Source organism: Monodon monoceros, unplaced genomic scaffold, assembly GCF_005190385.1.
Source record: "Monodon monoceros isolate NGI ecotype Baffin Bay Population unplaced genomic scaffold, NGI_Narwhal_1 Super_Scaffold_18, whole genome shotgun sequence".
NCBI classification, from domain to species: domain Eukaryota; kingdom Metazoa; phylum Chordata; class Mammalia; order Artiodactyla; family Monodontidae; genus Monodon; species Monodon monoceros.
Window position 1 is genome coordinate 122901945 of NW_021703774.1, and position 22278 is coordinate 122924222.

The window sequence follows — 22278 nt, forward strand, 5'->3', positions numbered from 1 at the left end:
TCGTGGGTAAAAGCACACAGTCTGGAGTCAGACCCCTTGGGATGAATTCTGGCTTTGCCACTTTTGGATTGCATGGCTTAACCTCTCTGAGCCTACCTGCTAGGGTTGGATTAATAGAGTTAATATACGTTAAGCACTTAAAGCCACATCTGCCATGGAAGTGTTAGCTCTTATTCTTGCCTTGCTCCTGACTAGATCAGTGCATCTCAAACTATCTGTGGGATTTTCTTTTCAATCTGTTGCAGGCTGATGCTTTTATCCAACATGATAAATACAAAATGGATAACGAGAAAAATGAAAGAAACATACAGAATACAAGGCCATCTTTTGTTATGAAGTTCAACAGGCAGAAAATTACTCAAATTGCTATAAAAGTTTTTACATGCTCACCTTCAATTTCTGTGCTTATCCCATTACAGATGGGTGACAGTTCCCAGATGGTCATTGTTCCGTGGACCACACTTTGAATAGCACTAAATTAGAAAAGCTTCAATAAACCCCTTCAATTCTTGGTGCCTCGGTTTCCAGATGAGAATTACATACATGAAAGCATTTACTAGACGATAAAGGGCTCCAGAAGTGCAAATCAGTGGTAGGGCTTTAGGAGTCGATTCTGTAGTCTGTGGCCAAAAGATACAAACTCCAGTGTATGATGGTCTCAGTCCCAGCTGGCATCAGGCTGCTCTGTTTAGAGTGTATTCCTGGAACTGTCAGTGTCTGTGAATCAGTCAAGCATTTCCTGCCACTGTACCAAGTGGGGAATAAAGAGCTCCCCTGGCAGCCTGTGGATTGCACACCAACAGCTACCGCCATCCACAGGTTGCAAGAATCACAGTCCTGGGGCAAAGCATCCAACCACAGACTTCTTATGCCCGCAGTACCCCTTCTACAGCCTGGTCAAAAGATTTCACCAAGAATGATACTTGAGCAGGGGTCAGGAGGGAAGAAAGAGAGAAGATAATGTCCTCACTGCAGTCCTTGGCTCCTGGCTTCCCTAGGCCTCACTTCTCAGTTGGTGAAAGTCAACTCACAGACATCCTTCACCAACGCTTTAAGACTCCATTTCAAGTCTGGACTCTGCCCACACTGGTTTTAAGTGAGCTGCTTTGGCCTTCTCTTCTCTTTTATCTCCACCCTGTCAAACAAGAAAGCAGATACCTAGGAACCTGCAAGAAGTCCACTGAGTGGTAAGATTTCTGCACATCCAACTTTTTTACTCTTTCTGGACTCTTTCTGGACTTTTTGAGGGTGAGTCCCCCGTCTGATTCATCTTTGTGTCTCTCCAATCACCATTATTGCAATGCTTGGCACACAGCAGGTACTCAATGAGTGTTCGTTGAATGGCTCTATATACGAATAGTCAGAAGTCTGTGGAAACAGAAGTGGCTTTTCAAACTACCCCACCCTGAATCCATTCATTAAGCAGAACTCTACCAGGTACTGGGCGTTCGGAAACACAAATCTCACGGCGAGAGATGGAGGGGATGCACATGATGAGCGGATGTACTAAAAATTCAACAATCCGCAGTTATAGCTCCATTTTCTGGAAAGCAAAATCTCTCTGTGGCCCCAGGGCCCTTTAAATTTTACTGTGACTGTTTTCTTAAGAAATTCCTGGAGCAGAGCCTAACTTTTGTGTAGGGGGTTGGCGGCGTGCGTATTGGCGGCCTAAGGGACGGCTGGCTTAAGAGTTGCCGAGCGTTCGAGCGTTCGCACGCGAAGGAAACTTCTCAGGAGTCAGAGCGACCCGGTGGAGGGCTGTGAAGTGGGGCGGCCCGAGAATCCTTGAACTTCCAAGGCTACGGGGAAGTCGGGGAAGGGAAACTGGGGGTGGCCAAGGCAGCCAGCCGTTTGCAGGACTTCAACGCTCCCAACTCTTCCCCTCTGCCGGCCCAGACCTGACACGGGTTCGGCAGCCGAACCAGGGAACAGCCAGGGCGTCTGGGCAGGAGGGAGGAGGGCCGGGCCTGTCGGAAGGAGTCCGAGGCTGCCGCCGCCCCGCCCGTCGGGCTGTCCGCCCCGCCTACCCGAGCGAGGCGGAGCCGGCGCCCGCCCGGAGGAGCAGCAGGAGAAGAGGTCGGAGTCGTCTCCAGGAGCCCTTAGAGACAGAGTCCCCGGCAGCGGCGGTGACGGCAGGGGCAGCGCACCGGCAGGCGAGTGAGCACCGAGCGGCGGGCGCAGGTGGCGGGTCCGGTCCCCGAGGGGACAGGGGCGCAGCGCGGGGCGTCGGCTGGCCAGTTCAGGAGCCGCCTCCGAGTTCCCGGTGCTGGGAAGCGAGATGGAGGGAGGGAACGGAGGAAGGAAGGAAGGAGGAAAGAGTGTCCCGGAGGGCGGGGACTGGTCGGGGCACTGGGCGCCGGAGACCGGGATGGGGGAGGGAGGGCAAGGGACGCCGAGACCCGGAGTCAGACGGCGCTCTCGCCCTCGACGGGCGGCGGTCGGAGGGCGCAGGAAGCCAGGGGCCCTGCGGGGCCAGGGCTGGGGGCGCGGCCCCCGGGATGAGGGCGGGAGTGGGAGGAGAGGTCTCCCAGCTCGCTCTCTTGCTTCCTGGTCTGCCCGCGGCAGTGCGCCCCGCACCGGGTTGGGGCTGGGAGGCTCCGGCGTTCCCCGCTCGTGCTTGCGGTGGTGCCAGGTTCGGGAGGAGGGCGGACAACTGGGGGAGAGAGGGGCGCCACGCCCCTCTTCCCTACTTTCTTCCGTTCTTTCTGGGGACTAGGCGGCGTGTGCGCAGACCTGGAACCCGCTCGGCGCTGGGGGTCTGGCGGGGAAATAGCGGGTCACAACGAGGACTCAGATCACACATCCCGCGAGGGACCCCCAAGCAGTGAGTGACCCGGAGACTGTATTTGCGGATGGTTTGAGGAGGTCAAGACTCAGACGTGAGTCTTGCGTGATTTTTTAAAAAGTACTGCCCCGACACTGCGTGGATCAGAGTGACTTTTTTTAAAAATTTTAACTAGGGCATATCAATTAAAGCTAATTTTAAAACGCTGTCACTGAAGTCGTCCGACACTCACTTGTCCCTCGCCTTCCGTTTGTGCCTTGTAAACTTGACTTAAACCATTCATAACTTTCGAAAAGGATCCCGTGATTCTCGTTAAAACCCCGCCGTGGAGTGAAACTTTGGGCAACTAGAAATCTGAGTGAAGGAACTGCCGAGGCCTGTCATCTTGTGGTCACCCCTGTCCGGGCGAGGTTGTATACAAACAAGTGCACAGAGAAGGAAATGGCCAAAAACCGGCGAGAAGGGAGGTCCCCCGCGCCCACGTGTCAGGGCACGTTTAATGGCTGTTTTGAGTGGAAACAAACCGGAATGTATTAGACCTTGTGGAGTTGGGCAAACTTCACATGATTAGCTTCCTTCCCATCAGTTGTTTCCTCCCCTGCCCCCCTGCTGTCTTTGTGGACACTTTATATTTCCTGGGGCTGTTGTAGCTTCGTCTGAATAGACTGTCTATAAGGAATCTTTTGGACCTTGTCAGAGGTAGGGACTGTGTCTGTGTGTTCTCTACTTTAAAAGCCGAGTTTGGCTTTGTTTTGAAAGTGCTAGTCACCACACTGCACCATTGCTGGTGCTTCGCAGCCCTGCGTGTAAATTATCGCAGGATGGCGGCCCTCACCTAGGAGAACCAGGAAGGCCAGCAGCGCTAGAATGACGGGGTTGCGTTTAACTGTTGCCAAAACAGTCACATTCAAGTAAGGAGCTGTTTTGATTCTTTAAAAAAAAAAAAAGTATATGTGTCAGCAAGACCTGTTTTCAATAAACAAACATATGATTCACACATAATTTTTTAAAGTAATCAAACGTTTTACAGAGACTTCAGTGATAAAAGGACCTTGGGATCAACCATTCAGTTTCTTTGCCTTCTCTAACGGTAAACTAACACCATAAAACCCTGGTTTAAGTCCAAAAAATGCTGAAGAATCTAAGGGCTGCGTCTTTAGGCCTTATAAAAAAAAAATGCAGTTGTATTTTTACTGTTTTTAACCCAGGTAATTCAGGAAGGTGTTGAATCTGGACAGCATTTAGATTTGTGTAGAAATACATAAAAATGTGGCTCTGTGTTTCACAAGAAACCGGAAAGATTAATACTATAAAAATTTTCAATGTCACAAGCTCCAGTCTCATTTGAAAGCCTCGCTCTCGAACAATGAGATTTGCGGTGTTGGGCTTACGTTGTCACTTGTTGAAGGACGTGGGTGGTCGTCATGTTGTGATAGCAAAAAGCTGCGTAGTCGAAACACTTGAAGAAATGGCTAGCTAATATCAGATTAGTTTTGTTTACCTCTTTCTGAGAGAAGAAAATTTCAGATTTGGAATTATGTCATTTATTGTGTTGGATTTTTATTGGGTGTTTTTTTTTAAGTTTTATATGTCAGCTTAAGCTTAATTTAGGGAGGCAAGTTATGGAAGTCAAATTTTTCTGGAGTCTGATTTGGAAGAGAAGCAGCCTAACAGTGGTTTGATGTATGGTTTTGGTGTGACAGATGTGGATGGGAATATTAGTTATTTAACTGTTTTCAGTCTGATTTGTAAAATGAGGATGATAGTGGTCTCTGTCTTGAGGGTTTTTATGAAAGTGTATGAAACAGTCTTTGGAAAACATTTTGCACCTAATACACAGATAATGTTCAGAATTATTAGATATTTTATCTACTGACGAGCAGCCGGCTATTGGATACATTAAAAGATGGCAGTTTGAACCTTCTGGAAACACTGGATAGAGCAAATAAATCAGGTAAAGAAGGTACCTGATTTTATAGATAGATGGATAGATAGGTAGGTACATAGATTGGTAGGTAGGTAGATAGGTAGGTAGATAGATAAAGCTTCTGGAATGCTAGAGCAATTAAATTCCAAAGAAGTTACCTGGTTTTATAGATATATAGAGCAAGATGTCTATCCATCTATCTGTCTAAAATATCTAATATAGTTGTTTACATATGTGTGTCATGTTTCTACCACAATGGTATGAATAATTATGATTACTGGAGTAACAGTTTTAATGTGTTTTTAGTGTGAAGTTACATCGTATAATATTTTTAGAGCCAGACAATCATTTCATTACTCATATTTTAACTTTGAAGAGAATTTATATTTAAAATAGTCATGCTTATTAGCCCTGGGTAGGACATTAAACAGAAGCAGAAATATTTGTCTTTTACCTAGTATGATTTTTAATTAAAGTATGAAAAAAATGTGACCTGGAGTATACAGTTATTTTTCATGTACTGATGTCCAGTGCTAACAGATAAGCCTCAAGAAGTGTTTAGGGGGACTTCCCTGGTGGTGCAGTGGTTAAGAATCCGCCTGCCAATGCAGGAGACACGGGTTCGAGCCCTGGTCCAGAAAGATCCCACATGCCGTGGAGCAGCTAAGTCCGTGTGCCACAACTACTGAGCCTGCGCTCTAGAGCCCACGCCACAACTACTGAAGCCCGCTGCCTGGAGCCCGTGCTCCTCAACAAGGGAAGCCACCTCAATGAGAAGCCCGTGCACGGCAACGAAGAGTAGCCCCCGCTCGCCGCAACTAGAGAAAGCCCGCGTGCAGCAACGGAGACCCAAAAATAAATAAATAAATAAATATTTTTTAAAGAAGTGTTTAGGAAAGGACTAGCAGCATTTCATAAACGTTTTGTAAAAGCGTTGTGACTGATGGTAAACTTTTGTGAGACTGGGTGTTCCATTAATTCAGGGAATCTACTCATCATGTCATTGACTCATTTGCAAAATTTAAAAAATGCTTCCATCTTGAAAACAAACCCTTTTAAGTGTCTCTTGTTTTCTTAATGCATGTCAGGTGCATAGGATTGGGCCAATTGAAATCGTGGCTTGTGCCACAGATGACTTCTCGTTTACTAATTGTTCCACAGGGACTCAGATCATGCTTATAATATTTTTAAATAACTGTAAAGGGTACAGTATTATTATGAATCATTTCTTGCCTATGACATTATACTCTGAAGCAGCGGAGGACTCGATTGAATAAATTATTGATTCTTTTCTCTCTTAGAACATCATAGCATAGTGATGGATTCCAGGCTCATGCTTCTAGGTGTGTAGCGTGTGGGCAAGTTACTTAATACCTCGGTGTTTCAGTCAGGTGTTGGGAGGGATAAACGAGTTAATCACTCTAAAGCATTTAGAACAGTGCCTGACACATAGTCTATGCTCAACAAATATTAACATTAAATTATTACTTACTGAAATTTTCTAAATGTTATGAGCATACATTATTTTTGTAACAGGAAAACAACTATATGAAATTTTAATGTTTCCCCCAAATCTAAAAAGGCTCAGTAATTTATATAGTCCTGTCAAGCAGTGCATAAGAAGTAAGAGAATACAATCAGGCAATTCTCATTGTGTCTTTTAAACATGAAATAGAGTGCAGTGTTCATTTGTTCAACAAATTAATTCTCCTAGATCTCAGTCCCATTTTCCTTTCTTATTAGAAACTTGAAAAAAAGAATTGATAACCCATGAAGTCCACCCTAGGATAGGTTAAGTAGGGGAAGGGTGGTGTGCCCAGTTACAGTGCATTATTACACTTACAACTAATAAAAAAAAAAATTTATGGGCTTCCCTGGTGGCGCAGTGGTTGAGGGTCCGCCTGCCAATGCAGGGGACACGGGTTCGTGCCCTGTCCGGGAAGATCCCACATACCGCGGAGCAGCTGGGCCCGTGAGCCATGGCCGCTGAGCCTGTGCGTTCGGAGCCTATGCTCCACAACGGGAGAGGCCACAACAGTGAGAGGCCTGCGTACCGCAAAAAAAAAAAAAAAAAAAAATTACGCATAGAAAAGAAAGTACAGACAAATGGATCGTGGGATTGTGGCGCTTCTCCCCATATTTTTGCCAATGAGCATGTATAGAAAATAAAAGATAATCCATTGGTGTAACAATTACTCAGTAAAACCTGGTTTATTAGCTACAAATAGCAGGATTTTGGTTTTGTTTTAGAAAAAACACCAGCTTGCATAGCAATCGGTCTTTGAGTTACATGTGAGAACTATTTAGCAGTAAAAGAGAGGCCCTTTTGGAAGTTTGCAGGTTTATCTAATTAAGAGATGTTTGAAATTTGGGTTTGCCTGCAGACGCTGTTCACCAACCTTAACTTTATGGAAACTGTCACTTCCCAGATCCCTCATGTCCCAGCCCTGCGTTGAGGAGCTGTGTGTATACAGCACCTGCCGCGTGTCAGAGGCCTCTAAGACAGTCACAAAGAAGACATACCTGCCATTAGTTTAATGGGAGAGTTCAATAGGTAAAAAAATATACCTTCAGCACAGTCGTGCGACTCCATTTATGGAGCTGTTCTACATCCTAGGCCCCAGTCTAACCCCTTTACATTTATGATCTTGACCAGTCCTCACAGCAGCCCAGGTGAGAAAGCTGAGGCTCCCTAAGCGGCAAGACGAGGATGTGACCCAGAGTTGTTCTGACTCCATATACTGTGCACTAAGAGCTCTGCCAGGGAGCTGCAGTGGAGGTGCTTCCAGCTAAAAGTGCTTCCTTATGGAGGAAGTTTCGTTTAGAAGCTGTAACTCAAACCAAGAGAAACAGGAGGAGAGGGCTCCTCTTGGGGGTGAGATGACCGGCCTGAGGAGTATTACCAGTGCCTTGCCATTGGGCTCATTGGCCTCCTTGCCCTCTGCAGCCATAGAAGTCGAATCGAAGCTTCCAGAATTGCCTCAGAGACCCAGCAGGCCTGAAGGGATCTGTAGAGTCAGTCTCTCCCATGCCTGGATTCCCCAAGAGGGCCTTGAGCGGAGATGGGGGCACCAGCTGAGTCCTGCTCTAGAGCCAGCTCCCACCGACAGGTCCTGTCTCCCCGCTTCTCTCTCAGGAATAAAGGGAAGAGCGGTTAGCCCGGTGCTTTGGACCCAGGCCAGAGGGTGGAGGTGATTTGACTGAAGGTTACTTCTAGGTGGATTATTCCATTTAGTGCCCAGTCTCTTGAAAATCATTTCTAGAGTCACTTAAATGTCTGGTTTATTGTGTCAGGCTTTATTGGGTGTCGTAAAAGTGCTTAGGTGGGAGTGTCCGGTTGCCATCCCCTGACAAGGGGGGTTTTTGTCTTCTCTTAATGGGTCTGTATTTTGGAGGATTACTGTATAATCTCCTATATAATAAAAACCAGAGTGTTGTAGACTGTTAAAAGACTTCTGATATTTTCACCTCTGCTGGAGAATTAGTAGCTCAAAGAAGATTTTCTTTTAGGTCTGCTTTAGTGAATCAGTTGCTAAGAGTCTTTTGTAATTTTTCACATTCCTTGATTGTAAGCACGTGACTTTGGGGCCAGAGGGTCGGGAGGCCTTATATTCCATTTGCTTTCTTACAGAGTAGACTACCATTCCTCTTGCAGTCAGTGTCACGTAACTGACATAGGATCCCCTTGGTTGACTGAGAAGAGGAGCATAAGTTCTCATTTAACTTGGGTTGCTGTCATCACAAATGCTCCCCGGGTGGGCTCTGAATCAGTGGTCATCGCCGTGCTTGCGTGCCACGTAGAGAGCATTGCCTTCATCCCCAATGGCCGTGTGCAAACCCACATGAGCCCGTGGGGGTGGAATCTTAACTTCACCCATGTAGAATAATCAGGCTTTTACTTAGCTACAGATGCTACCAGCCAAGATGTCCCTGAGCACTGGACATGAAACCTTTAGCCCCCCTGCACTGGAGCCCTTTGACTAAGATTCCCAAGCTTGCAGTGACCTCAAAGTTTGCCTGCTTTTCAGAGACGAATGATGGCAGTTTAGCTCTCGGTGTGAGCTAAACAAATCTAAGGACGGAAAGAGGAATCAGGATCCAAAAGCTGCTTGGACTTTATCGAGGCGTAGTGAGGACTTTATTGATATGAAACCATCACACCAGGTTTATTCAACCAGAACCTCAGGCAAATTGGAAAAGTGTTGAAGCCAGCAGACTTGGTGCCTGTCCTGTACCTGAACTACCCGAACCTTTTGCAATGTTAGACCATGAGGCTTCATGTGGGCGTGTAAGGTCATGATTGGCTGCTCAGACAAGTTGTCCGGGGAAGGTTGAATGTCTGGCCAAGAAGCAGAAGAGTTGGATTGTGACTTCTTGACAGGGCTGCTTTGAACTCTTGTACAGATCGTTCACTGCACAAGACTAGCTGGCCAAGGAAGTTAAGTGGGGCTCAGATCTCTCCAAAAACTATGTGTCCTGGGCTAGAACTGCCTCTGCCAGGAGGAGCGGGCGCTTCATTCTGACTCCGTCAAGCCTGCAAGGCTGGGTGCACTTGGAGGGGTGGCCTTTTCCTAAGTCACACAAAGGCACAATCTGGCAGCAGCAGCCCTGCCTCTGCCAGCACCTTCAGCCCCAGTAACCCTCAAAATGACATGAGCCGGCTGAGTCTGGCACGTAGTAGGTACTTAATAAACGCCAGTGGAATGAAGGAATAAAACCACATTCTCTGTAGTGTGTGCCAGTGAAGTGGATGAGCCAGTGTTCTTTTTAATCAAAAGTAAAATTGATGGTATCTACTAGGAAAGGCACATTCAGTGGTGCGTGTTCCCTGTGACAGGCTTCTTCCTCTTTAGTTCATCATTTCTTAAGGGGCAGGTAAAGCCCAGCACTTGAGGGGTCTTTGGCGTTGTTTACTCTGAGTCCAGCACCAACAAACGTGCTCAGCATTGCCTGGTACCTGCGGGGCTCCTGCAGTGGTGCCTCCTGGGAATGGACAAAGGGATCCATGGTGTTTATTGACCAGCTGTGGGCCCTCCTCTTGGGGACAGGATGCAAAGGACACTGGCTGCAGGAGCCTTTGGAATTTACCTATGAGTGGCTGCTTCTTGTGTAGAAAGACTTTTCTAGTTTAGGGTAAGAAGTGGGGAGCCTTGTTGCTAAAGCCACTGACAACTGAGGAAGGGGGTTTGTCTGTGTCCCTTGCAGTGCCAGCTGCTGCTTGCATGCCTCTGTTTCAAGTTGATCCTTTAGAAAGCAGACTCTCAGAATTAACCTCCTCTTGGCTCCCCTCCTGAGGGGCAATCCGCACAGCAGGTAGGATCAGCCATGTTTAGTGGGTCAAACTGCTAAGACAGTGGTTCTGTGCATAGAGGTGCTGGCTTGCACTTAGGACCTTGGGCTTGCACTTAGGACCTTGGCCTTCTGCTGTTTTATGTAGAGGCCACACCTTGTGAAAAATGCCCAAAGGTGCAGAAACGTGAACGCCTTTCCCATTTAGGCTGGTTAAATGCAGTTTTCTTCAGGCAAACTCAGATTCCCAAAACAGGACTAGCAGGAGATAACAATTCCTAATAAGGATTTCCCACAGAACTTCTTTCGTTCTTTATTTTGGCTGCGTTGGGTCTTTGCTGCTGCACGCGGGCTTTCTCTAGTTGTGGCGAGCAGGGACTACTCTTCATTGCGGTGCACGGGCTTCTCGTTGTGGAGCACGGGCTCTAGGCACATGGGCTTCAGTAGTCGCAGCACGTGGGCTCAGTAGTTGCGGCTCTCGGGCTCTAGAGCACAGGCTCAGTAGTTGTGGCACATGGGCTTAGTTGCTCCATGGCATGTGGGATCTTCCTGGACCTGGGATCGAGCCCACGTCCCCTGCCTTGGCAGGCAGATTCTTAACCACTGCGCCACCAGGGAAGTCCCTCACAGAATTTCTTGAGAGAGCAAACTTACCTGTTGCATTTATGGTATGATTTGATTTTACAAAATTCCAGGATTCTCAACTTTTCAGGAATATCTGTTGAATTAAGCAGAATATTCCAGCACATGCTTTGCCCTCTTTTTTGACATAAATATTTGATGAGCAGCATGCTTCAGCCATTACTGTCCAAATCCAGAAAGCAAATAAATGCACCTGGCATGCTGCCTGGGAGGGAATCCTCATGTTTCTGCCTTTGCCTCCCATTCACCTCCAGTTCTCTGACTTCTCCTGCTGTAATAAATGTCAAGGGGCTCAGGGACACCCACACCCAGCAGGTGATATCACACAGGGCAGAGACCACCTCTCCATGCACGCCTCCTGAGCTCTGGATCCAGGTTCCTCTGATTTACTGATGCCAACGTGAGAATTCACCTGCCTCAACCCAGGTTTCCCAGAAGCCTCCTCAGCTTTGTTTCTTCCAAGCTGGGATTGTCCTATTCTTCACACTCCTGTGAAAAATGGTTTATACAACCTCTCCATTTTTAAAAAATTGGTAATGTATTTATATGGTTTACCCCCATATAAAAAGGTAAACACTGAGAAATCTTGCTCCCATCCAAGCCTTTTCCACATTCTCTACAGGCTGCAACTTGTAAATACAAGCAAATGAGGGTGTGCGTGTGTGTGTGCGTGTGTGTGTGTGTGTATTTAATGCTTCCCCTTTCTTTCACAAAAAGTGGTATATATACTGTTCTGTGTCTTGCTTTTTAAAATTAGCAGTCTGTCCTGGAGATCTCTATCAGCACGCTCGTTTTCCGTTGTGTAGATGTAGCATGGTTTATTCGACCAGTCCCCTAAGGCTGGACCTTTGAATTGTTCCCAGTCTTTCGCTATTACCCACCGCACTGCAACAAATAAAGGTTTCATCTTGCTTTTGTGCGGGTGGACCTAGAGGATTGATTCCCAGGAGCGGGACTGCTGACTCGCAGGGCCCTGTCAGCCCCTTGGGAAGGGTTGGCTCATTTTGCCCTCTGCTCAGTAGCGTATCAGATGGCCTGTCTCCCCATAGCCCCAACGCGTGGAGGGTGTCAGCTCTTTTTATTTTTGCTAATCTCATTGATGAGAAATGGTAATTAGGGTTGGTTAACTTTTTCGAATTGTGAGTGAGTGAGAGGATTGGGGCTATTTGTACATCTTCTCCTGTGGGCAGTCCAGGCCTGCCGATCCCCCCGTGGGCGTTTATTGACCTTTCCTCCTGAAGCTAAGCCTCTTGCCTACACCACTGTCAGAATCTCTAAAATACAGACTTAAGAATGTGATAGCTCTTTTGGGCCCAAGCGTAGAGTGGGCTGCCAAATTGTCAGTGCAAATTCGAGAGAAGTGGAAAGTAGGGTTTTATGCCAGTTGCTAATGTCTGATTTATAAATAGTTTTCGGCTAATGGTATCATTAAACTGCGGCTTCTCCAAAACCATTATGAAGATGACCTTCTAGTCTAGAATTTCTCCCTCTCAAACAAAAACAAGAGAGATTGAGAATATATAAATTCCAATGGCATTTCCTGCAAAATCTTCTAAGAAATCTATATTTTTCCTTTCATATGCATCTCCTGAAAGGTCATACATGCCACATTTTTTTGTGTGCGTACCTGCTGACCTGCTGAATAGGGCTCCTGTTCGCCCTTTGATTTAACCATCAGAGAGCTGTCTACTCTTATTTCCAGGGTGAAAGAAAAGAGGGAAGTAAAAGTACAAGGTAAAGAGACTGACCAGAGTTCAGGCTTCAACGAAGGGTGCAGGGTTGGAGTTCCACAGAGTCATCTTTCCTTTTCTTCTTTTTTTTTTTTTTTTTTGCGGTACGCGGGCCTCTCACTGTTGTGGCCTCTCCCGTTGCGGACCATAGGCTCCGGACGCACAGGCCCAGCGGCCATGGCTCACGGGCCCAGCCGCTCCGCGGCATGTGGGATCTTCCCAGACCGGGGCACGAACCCGTGTCCCCTGCATCGGCAGGCAGACTCTCAACCACTGCGCCACCAGGGAAGCCCAGCCCCTTCTTTTTGAGGTGCTCTGTCAGTCAGCTCTTGGGATGCTTTTTTAATATAAAATTAATTTTCATCTTTTTAAAACTGAAATCCACCGAAAGAGAAATTTTGGTTGAGGGGAAAGATGACTGTGTGTGGCTTATTTTTTTATTTTTTGCTTTTAGAAATTCAAATGAGGCAGTCCTGTATAAAGTTAGCCTCCATCTCCATCAAAAAAAAGAGAAAAAAAAACAAAACAAAACAGGCAAAACCAAGAAAACCCCAGCACCACAACAAATTCTCCTTCTCAGAGTTCCCACATTTAGCAGAGGCCCATGAAATCTCTAGAAAGGACGCTATGATCTTCCACCCCCAGTGCTCTCTTTTGAGCTCCAAAATGAGTGGATTATTACCTTGTGAAGTTGGGTTTTCAGCTCTCTGGATTCTTTGTTTTCCTTCCAGTGCTCCTGTCGCTGTAGTGTTGAGCTCCTGCACTATAGTCTCAGCTCTGTAAGAACAGGCTCTTGGTCTGCTGTTCTAGCCCAGGACCTAGAAGGGTATCTAGCACCTTGGAGCGCTCCATCAGTGGATAAATGAATGCTGCTGAGGGTAACCGCCTTCTGGACCTGGCTGGGTCTTTGTGGTCAACCATGTTAGAGATCCCATGTTAGCCAGGGGCCCGGGCTGGGGGTCACGTTAGCCATTCCTTGGCCTTTGGGCAGGATGCTCCAGCCCTTGTGCACCCTCTGACGGTGTGCATGATGGCTTAAGAGCTCAGGCTTGCAGTCTGATTCACCTGGGCAAGTCACCTGACCTCGAAGAGCCTCTGCTTTCCCATTTGCAGAATAAAGGTAATGACACGATATTTCAACAAATCTAAGGTGCCATCAGTTATGAGATGTGCCGTTATTCTATGAGCCACTAAGAAAGAAAAAAGAAATTGCTGCCAATCCAACTGTAGCTCCCATTAATCCTAAGAATTATTCGTTTTCTGTGGCTGCCATAACAGATTACCACAAATTTAGCCACTTAAAGCAACACACATGTATTATCTCACAGTTCTGACATCAAAAGTCATCACGGTTTTAGCTGGTTTCTCTGCTCTGGGTTTTACAAGTCCGAAATCTTATTGGGAGGTTCTGGGAAGAATCCATTTGCGGGGTCGTTCAGGTGGTTGGTAGAATCCAGTTCCTGGCAGTTGTAGGATTGAGGTTCTTGCCTCGTTGATGGCTGTCAGCGGTGGGCCACCCTCAGCCCTTAGAGACCTCTCCTGGGTCCTTGCACTTGGACCCTACATCTCAGATGATGAGTCCTTCTCATGCCTGGAATCTCTTTGACGCCCCCTCTCCTCCATCCCTCTGCTTCCAGCCAGAGAGAGCTCTCTGCTTTTAGGGCTCATTTGCTTCGCTTGGGCCCACCTGGATATTCCAGCCTACTCTCCCTTAACTGCATCTGCAAAGTCCTTTTTGCTGTGTAACATAACATATTCATAGGTTTCAGGGATTAGGGTAGGGACATCTTTGGGGCGCCATTCTGACTACTGCAGTCATCCTAGTATCAGGGATGTTAAAATGTGAACAGAATATGTTTCTTAGAATTGATTAAATACTATCTTTGGTTTAAAGATTAAAGAGCTGCTAATGTATGTAAAGCATTCAGGGTGTCAATAGTAAGTGCTCAGGCATTAACTATTATTATAATTAATAGTATGATCACAGTGCTCATATAATGCCCATCACCTTTAACTTCAGTTGAAGTTACTCTCCCAGTTAGATGCACTTGACAAACACTAATTGAGAGAGTGTAGTGTGTGGGCAGCTAATTTGATGACAGTGATGGTGATAGTTACTCCTTGAGTGACATCTATGTGCCGACATGTGCTAGGACCTTTACACACTTCTCAGGCCTTGCAGTAGCCCTCTGAAGTAGGCAGTACTGGCTCCATTTACAGGTGGGGAAGCAGGTTCAGGGAGGTTGAATACTGCTTAGGAGCTCAGCAGTAGTAAGTGGTGGTGGCATCTTGCTTTGAATCCAGGTCTGCTGGCTCTGCAGTCAGTGCTCTTCGTGCCACCGTATTACCTGTCCTGGCATCCACCAGGTGTGTGGGCTGGAGGCGGTGGCCTCCTGGAAGGGAAAGGAACACAGGGGAAGAGGCATTGCCCTGAGATGAGATGTGTCTCTCTTGTACTCAGTTGTTTCTTTGCTATTAACTGTTTAGCTTATCAAGGAGTAAGGTCCTCTCTCTTCATCCTTTTTTTCAGTTTTCAATAAACACAAAAATTATCTTTTTTCATGCAACAGGTATTTATCAGTTACCTACTCTGTGAGGATACAGCTGTGAACAATATTGTGGTTTACAATGAGAAATATATATACGATCTTTGTATATAGTTCCTGTCACAAAACTCCTGAAACCTTTGGAATTTCCCAAGTGATGAGAGCGATAAAGGTGTCTTTTGATCTGTTATTGAGGTGACTTTGGGACCACACCTAAGGATGGGGGCTGTTTTCCTGAGACTCAACCATGTGATTAGAAGGGTGGAACTCTTGGTCCCATCCCTCAGACCTCCAGGGCAGGGGGAGGGGCTGAAGGTTGAATCACTCACCCATGGCCAGTGATGTAATCCGTCGTAGCTATGTGATGAGGCCTCCATGAAAACCCAAAAGGACAGGGTTAGGAAAACTTCCGGTTAATGCGCAAGTGGAGCTATGGGAAAAGTGGTCCCCTCCAAGAGGGCATGGAAGCTCCGTGCCCTTTCCCTGCACCTTGCCCTCTGCATCTCTTCCATCTGCCTCTTCCTGAGTCATATCCTTTTATAATAAACCTAGTGATCTAGTAAGTATAATGTTTCTCTAAGTTCTGTGAGCCGCCCTGAGCCCTTAACCTGTGGAATCCGATGCTATCTCCAGGTAGATATGTCAGAATTGAGTTGAACTGTAGGACACTCAGCTGGTGTCAAGAATTGCTTGGTAGTGTGGAAGCCTCCGCCACAAATTGGAATTGGTGACCAGAACACTTCTATATACTGTGTGTGGCTTTCAAAGGGAGGAGAGTTAGCATTGGAGAATTTCTGCTTTTTAAACTATTTTAAGTGTAACTGGGGCAAAGGGGAAGGGAGAAGAGGAGGAGAGTGGTTTAGCAGAACTGGAGTAAAAATAGTAGCTACCTGAATGCAGTAAACTACTCTAAGATTGCAGTCTGCAGAATTTTCCCAAGACACAACTGCAGATTATCTTAGGCTCTTCAAATTCAGGTAGACATTCTTGAAAACCAACCTCATCATCTTGCCCACAAAGCCTGCTTTTCTTCCTGCCTTCTTTAAGTCTGCAGACATCTCCATCCACCCAGGATGCCAAGCTCTGGACCCCTGAGTCCTCCGAAACCCCTCCCTCCTCTTCCCCTCCCTACAGCTCAGATACCCCTGGCCTCCACCATAGCCTGCCACATCCACTTCCAAACTAGTCCGCATGCCTGGTCTGCTCTCCTCTACCCCCACTGCCTCTCAACCAGATTGTCACCGTGGCTTCCTAACTGACCTTTCCCCTGCACACTGCCACCAGGGTGATTTTTCTAAAACATGGGTTTGAATATGTCACTTCTTGTCTGGCAGCTCCCCAAAGGCATCGCAGGCTAGTGGTTAAGGGTTCACACTGTACAGGTTCAAGGCTGCCTGTGCTTCTTACGTGCTCTGGAATCTTGGAAGAGTTATTTAGTTGCCTTGTGCCTCAGTGTCCCCATCTCTAAAATGGGTGTAATAATAGCACCAACCTCACAGATAGGTTGTGGAATTTAAATGAGTTATATGCATGGAGCACTTAGGACAGTGCCTGGCACACACAAAGCCCTCCATGAACATTATTAACCCACAGTCCTTGATACCACGACTGTAGCTCACCTTCCCTACTGCTCTGCACCTCATCCTCCCACCCTCTCAGTGCCGCACAAAGCTTGCTGTGCGGACAGACTCTTCGCTAATGGTCAGACGCTAGGTAAGTACCCACATGGAGAGAACACATTTAGACATTTTCATAGCAAGTTTTACATCTCTTGAATCTAATGAAAAATTTGGCTTGCATTTTATATTTCATTTTTCTATCAGTTCTTTTTATTGCATCTTATAAAAGTATTGGTCCATGGTGAATTAGAAATAAAACCGAAAAGCTGATCTTTCACCAAGGATAGTTTGAAAAGCACTTCCCTGTTCCCACACATCCCAGCTAGTTGATTCATCCTGGCCAGGTTACCCATATTCACTGTGTAGCCTTAAATCTCTCTGGATTTCTTCACGCCGTTTCCTCTGCCCAGAGTTTATTACACATTTACGCAGCACCTATAAGTGCTAGGTTCTGCGGATATAAGAGTGAGTAAGATACTGCCTCTACTTTGAGGAAGTTTCCCTCCAGCTACCCAGTGAGTTTTTGCCTGTGTTTTGAAACCTAGAATACTTTTGTTCTTTCTTTCACCCATTAAGAAAACATTTATTAAATACCAACTGTTTACGAGGCACTTGATGCATTCTGCTCCTGCCCTTAAGGACCACCAAACTAATGGGGGTGCGGGACACGTGTGAACAGACACAAAAACAATGGTAATAGGATGGGAGGGTTAGAGAGCTGTGTGAAGTACAGAGGAAGGTGTGTCTGACTTTCCCTTGGCTGGGCAACGACTTGGGAGCTGGGATATGGTTTCACAGGTACAATGGAGGAAGTGTCATCAAAAACTGAAGATCCAGGTCCTGAGGTCAAGCCCAGGCCCAAAGCCCAGATCTACCACTCACTAGCCATGTGACTTTGAATGACTGACTCTCCGTCTGTCAGGCTGCTATAACAAAATACCATAGACTGAGTGGCTTATAAATGATGGAAATTTATTTCTCAGAGTTCTGGAGGCTGGAAAGTCCAAGATCAAGACACCTGCAAGTTCAGTGTCTGATGAGAGCCTACTTCTGGGTTCATAGACAGCAGTCTTCTCACTGTGTGGGGTCTATTTAATTTTTATTGAAGTATAGATTTACAGTATTGTGATGATTGGCTTAAGAAGGTGTAATGTACACACACACACGGGAGTATTACTCAGCCATGAAAAAGAATAAAATATTGCCATTTGCAGCAAAATGGATAGAACTAGAGAATATTATATCACTTGTATGGGGTCTCTTTTATAAGGGCACCAATCCCATTTTTGAAGACTTCACCCTCATGACCTAATCACCTTCCAAGGCCCCACCCCCAAATACTATTACATTGGGTTTAGGATTTCAACTTGAATTTTGAGGAGACACATTCAAACCATAGCACTCCCTGAACTTCAGATTCCTCATCTGTAAAATGGGGATAGCAATACCAGTCTACCTCACAAGACTGTTTTGAGGCTCGCCTGAAATTACTATATACATAATGTGTTTAGAACCGAGCCTGACATATACAGCTCCATAAATGTTAGATGTTATCACTCTTGCGGTTACCTTTATTCCCCTACCCTTCCTACCCCTATCTCGGGGACATATTTAAATTTTCCCTCGTCTGGGTTTCCCGTGGCAGGCTTTTCAGCCAGCACACTGATTATTACATTGAATTGTGTACTTTTACCTGCATATCTCTGCCTCCCCTCCAGAATGTACTGTACCTCTTGAAGCCAGTGACATTTTTTCCTCTGTCTATTGCCAGTGGCAGACAACGTTCAACTCATAGAAGACTCAATGAATACTTAGAGAATTTATATTGTATTTAAATTTGAGCACTTCTTGTCAAAAAGCTTTGTGAAGAGTCTGGTTGTTATGGACTGAATGTTTATGTCCTCCCAAAATTCGTAGGTTGAAATCCTAATCCTAATCCCCAGTATGAGGATATTAGGAGGACGGGCCTTTGGGTGGTAATTAGGTCATGAGTGTGGAGCCCTCATGAATAGGGTTACTGCACTTACAGAAGAAGCCCCAGGGAGCTGCCTTGCCCCTTCCGCCATATGGGGACACAGTGAGAGGATGGCCATCTGTGAACCTGGAAGTGGGCTCTCACCAGACACTGAATCTACCGGAAACTTGATCTTGGACGTTCAGCCTCCAGAACTGTAAGAAATAAATGTTTGTTGTTTAAGACACCCTGTGTATGGCATTTTTGTTATAGCAGCCTGAATGGACTAAAACACTGGGCAAACATTAGTTTCCACTTTGCAGATGGGGAAACTGAGACTCTTTCTAAAGTTTCTGTTACTTGCCTAAGGTCAGGGGCTAGTGAAGGGCAGAGGTGAGATTAGAACCTTACGTCTCTTGTTTTCCTGTTTTGTGCTGCCTTGTCAAGTCCACCCTGTGAGCTGGGGGTATGTCTGGCTGCTGGCCAGACTCAGAAGCTCCTATCACCTGGTCCCACCTGTATCAGGATGGCTGAGTAGGCAGGAACCAGGCCTGGAGAGACCTCTAGACACACCCTCTCTCCCCATCCATCTCGCTCACTGCTGCCCCAATGGTATTTATGGGTCACAGCGTTGGCAGTGAGCGTCCACCTGGAAACCTGGGGTGGAGGTGGGGGACAGAGGCAGCCTGTGGCAGGCAGGAGGCTGCTGGAGAATGGAGGAGAGAGGGAGGGCCTTGTCTAAGAGTGAGTGATTTGTAACAAGGCTACAGGGATGAGTCAAGGAGGAGGAGCCCAGTGAAGTCAAGAGGTTGGAGAGTTGGGAAAACTCTTGTAAGGATATCCAAAGGCAGTGAAGCTTTCTTAGACTTCTCTTTCCCTCCAGAAACATCTTGATGCATCTCCCTTCACACCCTCTATGAAAGGGTCACCCTTTACACTCTGCTGAGGAGTATCTTCTGTGCTCTAATCACTTCGATTGGGTTGTAGTCTTTATTAATGGAGGCAGGGCAGGGTGGTGAATTCACAACGAGGACTCTGACCTCAAACTTTCTTGAGAAAAGTTTAAAATTTATGACTCAGTACATTTTTTTTTAATTCTTTCATTAGAAAAAAAAGGAAAAGAATTCGCAAAGGGAATAGGATCTAGTGGCTCAGGTAGCCTGGAAAGCAGAAGAGCCCAGGGCCATGGTTTGCAGACTTGTCTGCATATTGGGATCAGCTGGAGAGTGATTTTTAACCATCAGAGAGCCCTGGCTGCACCCAGACCTGTGAAGTCAGCCCTGCGGGCATGGGACCCAAGGGTGGCCATTCCTGTAAAGCTCCCAGGTGGCCCCAAGTGCACAGTGAAGGGTTGGGAGGGGTGCCCCGAGGGTGGCCTTCTTGATGCCCGAGGTAAGGCTGGTTCTCTGCAGTGCGGATGATGGACGTGAGGAGAAGCCGTGACTTGGCCGTCAGTGAGTCTTACGGCCTCTGGCTCATTTCCTCATCTAATTATGGGGCCTGGGAGCAGCCTCGGCGATACATCCTCTCTCCGCATCAGCTCGCAGAGCCCCTTCCTTGAAACACGCTGAGCTGTACCCTTGAGCTGTCTAATCCAGCTCTTCCCACTTATGAACAAATTATCGGTGTATCCTGTTAGGTGAAAACAAAAAGGAGCATCTTTGAAGGGACAGTGTCACCATTCCCATTTGGACACAGTCACCCACAGTGGAAGAGCACGGCAACTCTGGGTGCGAGAGGGCTCTCGGCCCAGGCCTCTCTGGCAAATCACACCACCCCATGGATAGTTTTCTGGAGAAAGGGAATCCGCTCAACTCATGTTACTCACAAGTCATGTTCAACATGTGTTACTCATGGCCAGGTTCGTCATGTGGAGCCTAGGAACAATTTAGTGTTTTTGAGGAGCATATTGCAGGCTCTTGACTTTTGACTAGAAATGGCTTTAATGATCAATGTTCGTTCTGTTTTATGTCCAGTAGCATATTTTATTTTTTATCAGGGATTTAGTAAAGGAAAAATTGTGAGGGAAGGTGACCTGTAAAATTCACATTCACAGAAATGATTTGTGGGTTTGTTTCGCTGGATACAAATGAAATTTCATTTTGAGAGAGAGGTTTTTTTGGATTGAATGTCCATTCCCCATAGATTTCCCCATTCCCCCTTGAGAGCTAGAAGCCTTCCGTATGGTAATGCTTTCCAGAAGCATCTGAAAGTGAGAGTCCCTCGGGAACTTTTATGGTCACGTGCCAAATTAAAATGAAAAATGGAATCTCAGGAGTGCTACTTGGTTTTGAAACTAACTTCACTTTTTACAGCTTTGACGATGAGGAGAGGGAAGTAACGTTCTTGTGTGCCTGCTTTTGACCAAGTGTTACAACCTTATAAAGGAAGTATAATTAGTTCACTTTATGGAAGAGGAAACTACAACTCAGAGAGGTTCAGTAATTTGTCCAAGACTGCACAGCTCATGAGAAACAAAGCCAGAATTCAAACCTGTTTCTGTTAGACTATACCATGCTGATCTCTGGTACTAAAAAAAAAAAAAAAAAAAGCAACAACAAAAAACGCACTTAACTCCTTAAGTGTTCATTTTCTAGTACCTTTCAGAGACTTTTCTTTTATCGTCCACAGAAGATTGTCCTGAGAAGCATATAAAACGTAGAAGTGCATAAAAGCATTGTAAAACCTGAGGCTTAACAGAGTCAGCATCTATGGGAGGACAGAAAGTCCAGAGAAGAGAAAGTGGAACTGCTTCCTGGCAGGTACCATGTTTATAAAGAGCCCAGCAATCACTCATGTGAATTTGTTTTTAAACTGACTCATGACAGCTGCAAAGACTGGAATTATCAGTTCTCAGCTCGATTGTCTTTTTATTATCTGTGACTTGCCCTTGTTAAATATGGCGCTGTAATAGGTAGGAACAGCTTTGCTGATTGTTAATAAGCTTTTGGTTGACGGTTGCATTGAATGCGTGCGTTTTGGTTATTTCACCAGAAAACAATGCTGAGGAAGTTTAGAGTAAATGTTGGAAAATTGACAGAATTAAAGTGTTGGCGTTCTCCAGAATTTCTAAACAGGAAAGGCTCAGGGCTGGCAGGCTACAAGGGGTATGAGGGGACAAATCTGGAAGTTGTGTTTGCTAAACAAGAACGATGTTGTTTTTTTTTTTTTTACTTTGCATGTTTTTCTAATGTTTTCTAAAGATGTTTTAAAATTTATACTTTATAAAGTGAGACAGTGTTTTCTGTCCATATTGAAAAAAGGGTTCCTGCAGTGGCAGAGAGGGGGAGCCTGGCTGGCAGAGACTAATCCCAGTTCTGCCACTTGCTACTGTGTGACCTTAAACAAGTTACTTCACCTTTCAGTGCCTCAGTTTCCTCTCCTGGAAGGTGGAGAGGTTATTGCACCTTCTTCCTGGGGTTATTGTGAGGCGTAAGTAAGTGAATAATATATAAAGTGCATAGAACTGTGCCTGACACTGAGTAAACTAGACGCCCAATGAATGTTTGCCATTGTTCTTTTAATTAATTGGAGTTTAATCTAATTGGAAGGTCTGATGGAGACAGTGGTAGGGAGGCGGATGTTAAAGTTCTTCCAGGCCAGCCTTTTGAGAATCCTGCTAGAATAGGTAATTCTGTTCAGCCCGATGATTTGAAGTCCATGTTTTTAATTCTCACAGTACTCCAAATTTGTATTTCTACAATACAGTATAGTGGGAAGATCATCAAGCTATTTATTTTTTAAATGTGTTGTAATTCCAGCTGTACTTTCAAAAAGTGTTAGATG

General features: G+C 46.0%; 1 protein-coding gene across 2 annotated transcripts in view; it reads left to right on the forward strand.

Moving 5' to 3' along the window:
- Positions 1-1971: 1971 nt before the first annotated feature.
- GNG12 (G protein subunit gamma 12) overlaps positions 1972-22278 on the forward strand; it is a 126272-nt gene continuing 105965 nt past the window's right edge. The window contains exon 1 of one of the 2 annotated variants that reach the window (XM_029229539.1): positions 1972-2157. The gene's annotated coding sequence lies outside the window, so the exon portion shown is untranslated. The remainder of the gene's footprint in view (positions 2158-22278) is intronic. The other variant, XM_029229538.1, reaches the window with a different exon arrangement.